Source organism: Helianthus annuus, chromosome 2 (genome assembly GCF_002127325.2).
Source record: "Helianthus annuus cultivar XRQ/B chromosome 2, HanXRQr2.0-SUNRISE, whole genome shotgun sequence".
NCBI lineage: Eukaryota > Viridiplantae > Streptophyta > Magnoliopsida > Asterales > Asteraceae > Helianthus > Helianthus annuus.
The window spans coordinates 146,879,447-146,888,040 of record NC_035434.2 but is presented as its reverse complement, the minus strand read 5'-3'; the positions used below and the strand labels follow the sequence as shown (position 1 = coordinate 146,888,040).

At 39.3% G+C, this 8,594-nt stretch overlaps 1 long non-coding RNA gene across 1 annotated transcript; it reads left to right on the top strand.

Moving 5' to 3' along the window:
• The first annotated feature begins 7,255 nt into the window (after positions 1-7,255).
• On the top strand, positions 7,256-7,911 carry LOC118487559. The gene is made up of 3 exons (XR_004881900.1): positions 7,256-7,392; positions 7,485-7,540; positions 7,760-7,911. It is a non-coding gene; the product is annotated as an uncharacterized LOC118487559 (long non-coding RNA).
• The last annotated feature ends 683 nt before the right edge of the window (positions 7,912-8,594 follow it).

Genomic DNA, 8,594 nt, shown 5'->3' with positions numbered 1-8,594 from the left:
CGGATACTGACAGTAAAACCGATATGATTCCTTTGCTCCGATTTCACAAAAAGATAATTAGTGTAAATATGTTCGTAGGTTTAATTTCAATTTCAGTCAAAAATTGAAAAACCACAAAAAGATTTTGCTTTCTTGTTTCTATGTGCGAGTTATCTTATTAAGAATACTCTAGGGTTGTGAAAATAATTTAATAAGATATTAAATATCAAGTTCAGTAAGTTAAAATAAGTTTTCTCATGAAAAATCGGTTGTGTAAGATACATCTAAGTGTGTGTGAGAAATTTTATCAGGTAAGGAAGTCGATAAAAATTTGTTTTCAAGCAGTAATATTTTTCCATCTCGAGAGATTCTTGTGTCTAAGTGAAAGATTTGTTCTTTGAAAGCTTCATATTTTTTAATGACAAGTTGAAATGAGTTTAGGGGTTTAAGTGCAAATTAAAATTAACAATGGTTCGAATTTTCCATGATCAACACCAGTGGGTCCGAAGATTACAAGCTTATGACGTCCGATTTTTTAATATCCCAAATCGTGGACCGACCTTTATCAAACCAACCTGGTCCGACTTTTAATTTTCGTCCTACCTTTAGGTCCGCGTGTCATTCGGTCCGAGTTTCCTTTATACTCCGGTAACCGGTAACCGACCTTTTTACCCCCTTTATAGTCCGATTTTTTACACAAAGTGGGTCCGATTTTTAACCCAAACCATGGGTCCGATTTTTAACCCAAACCGTGGGTCCGATTTTTAACCCTTATAGTCCGATTTTTCTTCCTTCACTATCACTCTTCTCTTGGTCAATCCTCAGAGGCTTTTCTCTCTTCCAAACCGCCGCACTTTCACTCTCACCTCCATACATTCTTCCTTCTTCTTGCAAGTTCTTGTTTGTTGTGATTAACACCCTAAGTCTTCTTCAAGGTATGTAATCTCTAATCTTTTCATCTCCATGGTCTCAAACTTGGTAAGATTTGTGAATTTTAGGGCTTGGATTTGAATTTAGTGTTCATGTTTCTTGTTAAATTCATTCTTGAATCCTTTGTGCCTTCTTACTAATTGTTGATATTATGTGATGTTTTTGAGCTTCTTGAAGTTAGGGTTTTGTAGGAAATTTGGGGGTTTTATGTTTGGTTTCAAGAACTTGGTGTTCTTGAAGTTGGGGGTTTTGAATAGTGAGGAATATTGAATGATTGAGTTGTTCTTGAGCCTTGATTGGTTAAAATCTTTGTGTAAATATGTTTGAATGTGCTTGGTTAGATAACAATTTGTTTGTTTGAAAGAAGTTTTAGTAAAGTTCTCGGTTGGTGTTTTGGCGCGAAACTTGGTTGTTCTTAGGAAGAAGATGAAAGAAATTTGAAAATTTCACTTTTTGATCCATCATGAAAGAAGGTTTCTTGTGTGTTGTGTTAAAATCTTTGAGATTCAACCTTTTTCTCTTCCGTAAGTTCGGAGAGATCAAAGGCTTGACTCCATGATAAGATTCTAACTCATGTCCGAGTTTTGAATAATGTTCCGAGTTTTTAATAGGTTCCGAGTTTATTCATGAGTTCCGAGGTTCCGAGTTTCTTTGATTCCGATTTTTAAACAGTAAGACAGTTTCAACATGGGACCGAGAATGAAAGTCCGAGTATGTTTCCGAGTTTTGAAAGGTCAAAAGATAGTTTGTAAATATATTTCCGAGTTTTACAGTTTAAACAGTTCAAAATGGTTTTCCGAGGTTTAATCAGTCAAAAGACAGTCTGTCTTCACATTTCCGAGTTTTAATTTTTCCGAGGTTTAAGACATTTCCGCTCAAAGGTTTCCGAGTTCTTTTCTTATTCCGAGTTTTCAATACGAAACGTACTCCGAGTTGTGGAAGGTTACTCCGAGCTTTGAAAGTCTGTTTTTCCGAGTTTTGAACAAGTCTATCTTGTTCTTATATTTGGACCGAGTTTTAAACAATCAAGCATGTTTTTCCGACTTTTGAACAAGTCTATCTTGTTCTTATATTTGGTCCGAGTTTTTAATCACTCAAGACTATTTTCCGAGTTTTGAACAGTCTATATTGTTCTTATGTTTGTTCCGAGTGTTAAGAAGTCAAGACTGTCTGAGTTTTGAACAGTGTCCGGCCTTTAACCAGTTCTGTCTCACTCGGGGGTTTCTTTGTCAACAATTCAGGACTGTCTGGGTTCTTATCACTGTCTAAGGTTTATTTTAACTGTGTGTTTAACTGTGTGACAGTTATCTTGCCAAACATTGTATATTGAAGTTCACTATGTGTAAACTGCATGCTGTTATTTTCTAACTGTTCTGCACTTATATCTGATGCATGTGTTTCGTTTTTGGTTTGTTTTTCAACAGAAATGGCAGAACAACCTCGTCCAGTTCGTGATTTTCATCGTAATCATAATCAAATTGCTTTGCTAAACGAGAACGTTCGTGGTGGGGCCGAATATTCTGATATCATACGTTTTCTTCGAAATTCAAGAATTGGTTTTTCGATTTCAGAAAATATTCACCAAGTGCAAGCGTATATTGATGATTGTTGGCGTACGGCTCAGATTGTTGATGATTCTATCGAAGCTACTGTTTCTGGAAGCTCTATTGTTAACACGGAGGCAGTTATTCGTGCGGCTTTGCGTTTTGGTGATTTAGATCATGGAAACACGTGTTATGTGAGGCAAATCCGTGAACGTGGGGTTAGATCTTTCGGTTACGTTGGTTCTTTTACCATGAAGGAGATCTACAAGGCATTGATTATTGGGCAGTGGAGATACTTCTTTCATGTGTTGATGCAGTGTCTGTCTGCATGAAAATCGGGAACTGATACGATGGGTCATGATCTTCTTTCTGCGATGATTGGATTAACTTACAACCAGCCGTACAATTTCTCAATGATGATTCTCCAAGCTCTCAAACACCAGTCTGAAGGCAAATGGTAAGCGTTTGATGATTCTGTATCCTCGTTTCCTTTGTCTTACTTTTCGACATTTGTTGCCGAATCTTTCGTTCGAAGGAACTCTACCTGCCTACGCTTAAGCAGCCATGCCTATTCGTATTTTCACTGATTGTGCCAGGGTTAACGAGTCCAAAAGGACTGATGCTCGTCCTGTTACGACTCCCTTGTGTAGTGCTATTCTTCAAGGCAACTACAATCCAGAAATTGATCCGAATTGGTTAATAATTAGAAGTGGTGTTGATCAAATTTTTGTTGGAGATGCTCACGAGCCAGTGGTTGTTCAACCTCAGGTGGATCCTCAACAACCACCGGTTAATCTTCTGGAACCTGAACCCGTTCAAGAACCAGTGATTTCTGAACCAGTTGTTGTTGCTTCTATTCAAGAAACTGTGTCTGTTCAAGCTCCAGTTTCTACGTCTTCGGCAACAGGAGTTGCTGTAGAAACTGATGATGTGATTTTAGAGCTTGATGCAGCTCTAGATGCGGGTCCGTCCTCCCGTACAGTTGACAAAGGGAAGCGTTCTATGGAAGAAGTTTCTGTGGATGAATCCGTTAGTGATATGCCATCTGAGAAGCAATACCTTCTGTTAGTTATGAAGGAACTTCAAGATCATATCACACCTTACGAAAGGAACAAACTTGACTTATTTCGCGCAAAAGTTGCTTCTTTCAGTCCCTCTTCCGATTGGAGTATACGTTTAGCCAGTTGGAATGATAAAGCCAACGACTTGGATTCAATCGTTTTTAGCTCGTCCTCTTCTGATGATGATGATGAAGACCGTCGTCGTCCTGATACTGATATTGTCTGTGTGCCAGTTCCTCTCAGGACGTATAAACGACAACGTGTTGCTGTTTCAGATCTTCAGTCTTCGAGTCCGATAGTTGCTTCGGTCACGGTTACATCCAACTCTGCTCCATCAGACTCCAGAGGTCTTCTTAATATGGAGTTATCTGTAGCTCTCCCGTCACTGTGTTCCTCTCTCTCATTCATTTCCTTTGTGGAAGCTACCAGTATGGTTACTTCTCCTCAACTAGTAACGCCGATGATATCTTCTCCGATTCCTGCAGTACCTCTATTTGAGTCGTTATCATCTCAAACGGGTACGGGTAATGTGTTTGCCTTATCAGGAAGTTCCTCTCTGCCACCACGACCTAGTACTTTCACCGATTTGCAAGCACCAGAGACACGGCAAGCAGGTCCGAAGGTTGCTTTCGGTCCGAGTCCGCCGGCAGTGCGATCAAAGAAAGGATCTCTGCGTCCTCCAGTGATACCATCCTCAGGTCCTAGGCCATCCAGTGCACAGTCGTCTGGCTCAAGACCTCCTGCTCCTAGATCTTCTAAAGTGTCTGCTTCGAGACCATCAAGTTCAGGTCAAGGGTAGAACTTTCAGGAGTTTGTTCGTGGCAAGTTTCAGGATGCAGCCAAGGTTATGGTTCAACACAAGAATCAGATCTCTAGGCAGCAGAAAGAAATTGCTTTCTTGAAGAAAAGGGATGCAGCTCGAGACCAGCAGATGGCACAGCTTTTTCGTCTAACCAAAGATCAGAGTGTTCAGTTGGGTAAGTTCATAACACAAGATGCCTCGACGTCTGCACGACAACAGACCTTGGTTAGTATTACGGATCGGCTTCTCGGGATTGTGACAGATCTCGTATCACTCCTTGCTGCTCAGGGGGAGATTTCGGCTTCGGATTTTCAAGTTCAGGCTAAATGCAAGATGGACGAACTAAAGAAAATCAGAGACGATCTTGACAAGGACAAGGATCCCAACGCAGCGAAGCAGGGGGAGCAGTCAAGGAGCGCACCTGCTCCTGAAGCTGCAACCTCGGCTCATGTTGAGGGGAGTCCTCGGGTGCAGCTGCAGGGGGAGATAAAGGCCCTGTAGATTCTAATACAGGTGCCCTATCTGATTCTGAGTTAGATCCTGCTGCTGATTTGGTTTTAGGAGCTGGTGAGGTGGTTGAGGAAATGGTAGAAGATTGGCGAACCGACGAAGACCTAGCTGGTAAGTTCAATTTCATTGAGACTGCGAAAGGGAAGAGGATTGAGTACGAGTCCTTACCGGTCAACATTGATGTTATCAGAGGCTTTGTGTTTGGCTGTGAAATGCCCGAAGAAATCTTTAACCCTATTCGAATTCCCAAAGAACTTAGTGTGGCAGCTCACAAATGGTTTAGAAATCTTCCAGATGAAACTCAAAGGAAGAGGTATTTATCCACAAAAGGTGAGTATTCGGGTCAGATTTGAAGTTGGGATTTCGATGAGCAGCACGGCCTGGTAATGATCAAAAGGACCGATGGGGTACAGTACTTCAGGCCCAGAGCCAAGTATCTTCAGACTCTTCCAGCTCGTGATCTCCATCATGTTGCTCAGCTCGATCTCAACAACCATACAAATGTTGCTAGTATCAGAGGATTGATTCCTCATCTCATTGCTGAGAGTCGAGAAAGTAAATGGAAGATGTTCAAGCCAGTAGTGGGTCGAGGAGTTAAGTACTTAAACAAGTTCACCGGTAAAGAAGAATGGAAGATGGTTTATCCTCCATCGAGTTGCCTCCGTAAAATTCCTATGCGAAAGTTTGATCTCGATAAATTTGACAACATAGGTTATTGGTATCTCAATGGCAAGACTGGGGAAGCCGTGATTACCAAAAAGAAAGTGACGGTTGAGATTGCTAAAATTCTGGATCCGATTTGGCTTGCCAACCTAAGGGAAGCACATCTGAAGAAGCTTCGGCGCCTGCCTCTAAAATACAATGAAGAAGATCGTGTTCTAGCTGATCAGTTCATCAAGGTGGTTCAATTCTGTGTGAAGAACAAGGTCTGGGCAGGAAGCAGCTTCTCGAAGAGAGTATGAAGATCTCAAGACCAATGAAGACCATGCACTGATCAAGGGGGAGTTTGTTAATGCACTTTAGGTGATAAGTGCATGTCTCCCATTTTGTAGGGTCTTTATTGTACATATGTTGAAAGATAGTCCTAGCTTTATCCTTGGACATTTTGTCCAAGTTTTAGGATAAACTTTTGTCTGAGTTTTGTTTAGGACAAAAGTCAGAGTTTTGCTTTGTGTAGTTTGTTTTGTCCGGGCTTTCTAGTTTGTCTTGAAAGTCCGGGTTTTGCCTTGTATTTATACCTTTATGTGGAATAGACAAGGCGGTGATTCTGTGTGAAATTCTGTGCACCTAACCCTAATCATTGTGTGTGTTTTGTCTGGCGGCTACTTTGTGTGAGTGACGTCATTCATCTTCCTCATCAAGAATACTCAGTGTATTCTTGATTTCTCTCACAAATCTTTGCATACTAGTGTTTCATCTGCAGTGGTTAATCATCAGGTGGATTCCGCACACCTGTTGGTGGCTTTAGCTGAGTGAGATCTTGGATTAGGAGGCCTAACAACTTCTTTGGTGAACTGTTTATGTCTACAGGTTTTTTTTATTAGTTATCTCTTATAGTACTATATTTGTGTAATCTATTTTATAATCATATATGAATTTTTTTATCATCTTAACAGGCGTAGCTTTGTTTTCCGGTCGTTTCTTGCCTTGGATATTGCAAGCCATTGGTTGCCAATGTACAGGTCTGTACACATTATTTTCATTTCTTTATGTAATCTGATTGTGAGCTGGGGCTCAAGTCTTCATCAGCTGTGCAAATTGTGTTCTTGAACAATTTCGACTTCTATATACATATACAAGTTTAGGCTCAAGTACATTTGAGCTAAGCAAGCGAGCTAATCTTAAGCACAATTGGTAAATGTTTGTTAGTGGAATCTAGCATAACCTTAAGCCTATTTCTGTTTGATGTTATTATTTTAGGTAGCAACTTTAATGGGAGTGTCCATGAATTGGGGATTCACAAGAATCAAAGGAGTCGGCTGGAAATGGGTTGGTGTTATTTCAAAGGATTCTACTTGGGCTCCAAGCGCGCGATACATCAAACTTCTTCAATGAAAAGATCAGCGAAAAGATGCAGTAAGGTTGCAAGTTACTTTAACTAATAATAACTTTTCACATTTAAGATCATGTTTCTTTAAGTAGATAACATATAACAAACACACAGATCTGTTTCTATATAGGCTGCGTGAGGTACTTTACATTCAAGAAGGTTAATCATCACACACTGAAGAGATGCCTTTCATACTTAAGAAGGTAAATTATCATACCTAATCTGTCGAGCCAACAGAGCTTTAGCTGGCTGATACAGAGCCACCACACCTCGTTTACGATGGTGAACCCAGCCCTGAACATAAAGTGTCATGTCACCAAATTTCACCGTTTTTGCCTCATAATTACTGTGATAGTAGTCTTCCAACCACTTTTTTGTTTACACAGTATGCAAATCTGAACTTTATCGTAATTCTATGGTCATATGAAGGGATTTTTAAGGTTTTGTTTTGTTTCTGTTAGTTGGTGAATACGGGGAAAGGAAAGGGCACAAGTCAGTCTTCTTTTCACATGGACGGTATGTCCGATTATGCTATAAGATTAAAGCAAGTAGCGGATTTGATAAAACTTTCATGTATTCAGATAATATAGTATGTACATTTTATGCAGAATTCGATTGATGGAACGTCACACTTTTCAGGAGATCATGTCAATGAGCCTTTCATGTGAGTTGATTAACTTGTTTATTTTTTTTATTTGCATTACTCTCTATTTTCTGATTTTATTAACATTTAAAATCACATATGGGATTTCATCCTTGAGGAAATGTCATGGTTGGCTAATGATTTTGCTCAAGTTTGTTTTTGCTGATACAAATCAAAGTCAAGTAGTCAACGCTTTTATGTATAGTTCTTCGGTACTGGATAAAACATAATATTATACAGGAGCGCCTTTGGAAAATAACCGCAGCCGCTCAACTTTATAGAAGAGTTTCTTTTGCTTCACGGTTAAGACTCCAACAACAAAGTTTACTGCAGAAGCAAAAGGAAGTCTCTTACGATATGGCAGAAGCCGTCATGCAGTTTGGCCACGTGATACAGGTTTTTGGGTTTGCAAATGTTCTGTTCTGTCTTATATTTGAGTAATTTAAATATAGGTCTTTCAGTTTGCAAATGTTTTATTCTATTGTGTATATATATATATATATATATATATATATATATATATATATATTTTCAGTCAAAAACAAATTCATTCCAATCATCAGGGCAAATTACATAAGAATAGCAGGTAGACGAGCAACAAACTGCGCCGCCATCCCTTTCTTAAACGTAAGAGAGCAGAGCCAAACTGCATTGAAAAATAAGCTACAGTTGGGATTCAAGGATATGCAATGAGATTCATGGGATCTCCAGTTTAGACCACCTTGTGTGGCCTCTATATTCTCCAATAATTTACGATAATTGCTATTTTATATTATTTTAGTAAGTGAAGTATTAATTATGTCAAAAATCTATTGAAATAGGCTGAGAAAAATCTATTTTAAATTAAAAGTTCTCGACGAGCTCCTTGTTCTGAGCGTTACTTGTGATGGTGGTGCAGGCCTTAGGCCTGATGTGATCTCCAGTTTAGACCACCTTGGGTGGCTCCTATATATTCTCCAATAATTTACGATAATTGCTATTTTAGATATAGTTTCTAAACTCGATCTATCTAAAATTGCTATTTTATCATGAAAGCTTAGAGTTTTTTAGATATGGTTTCTAAACTCGATTTATT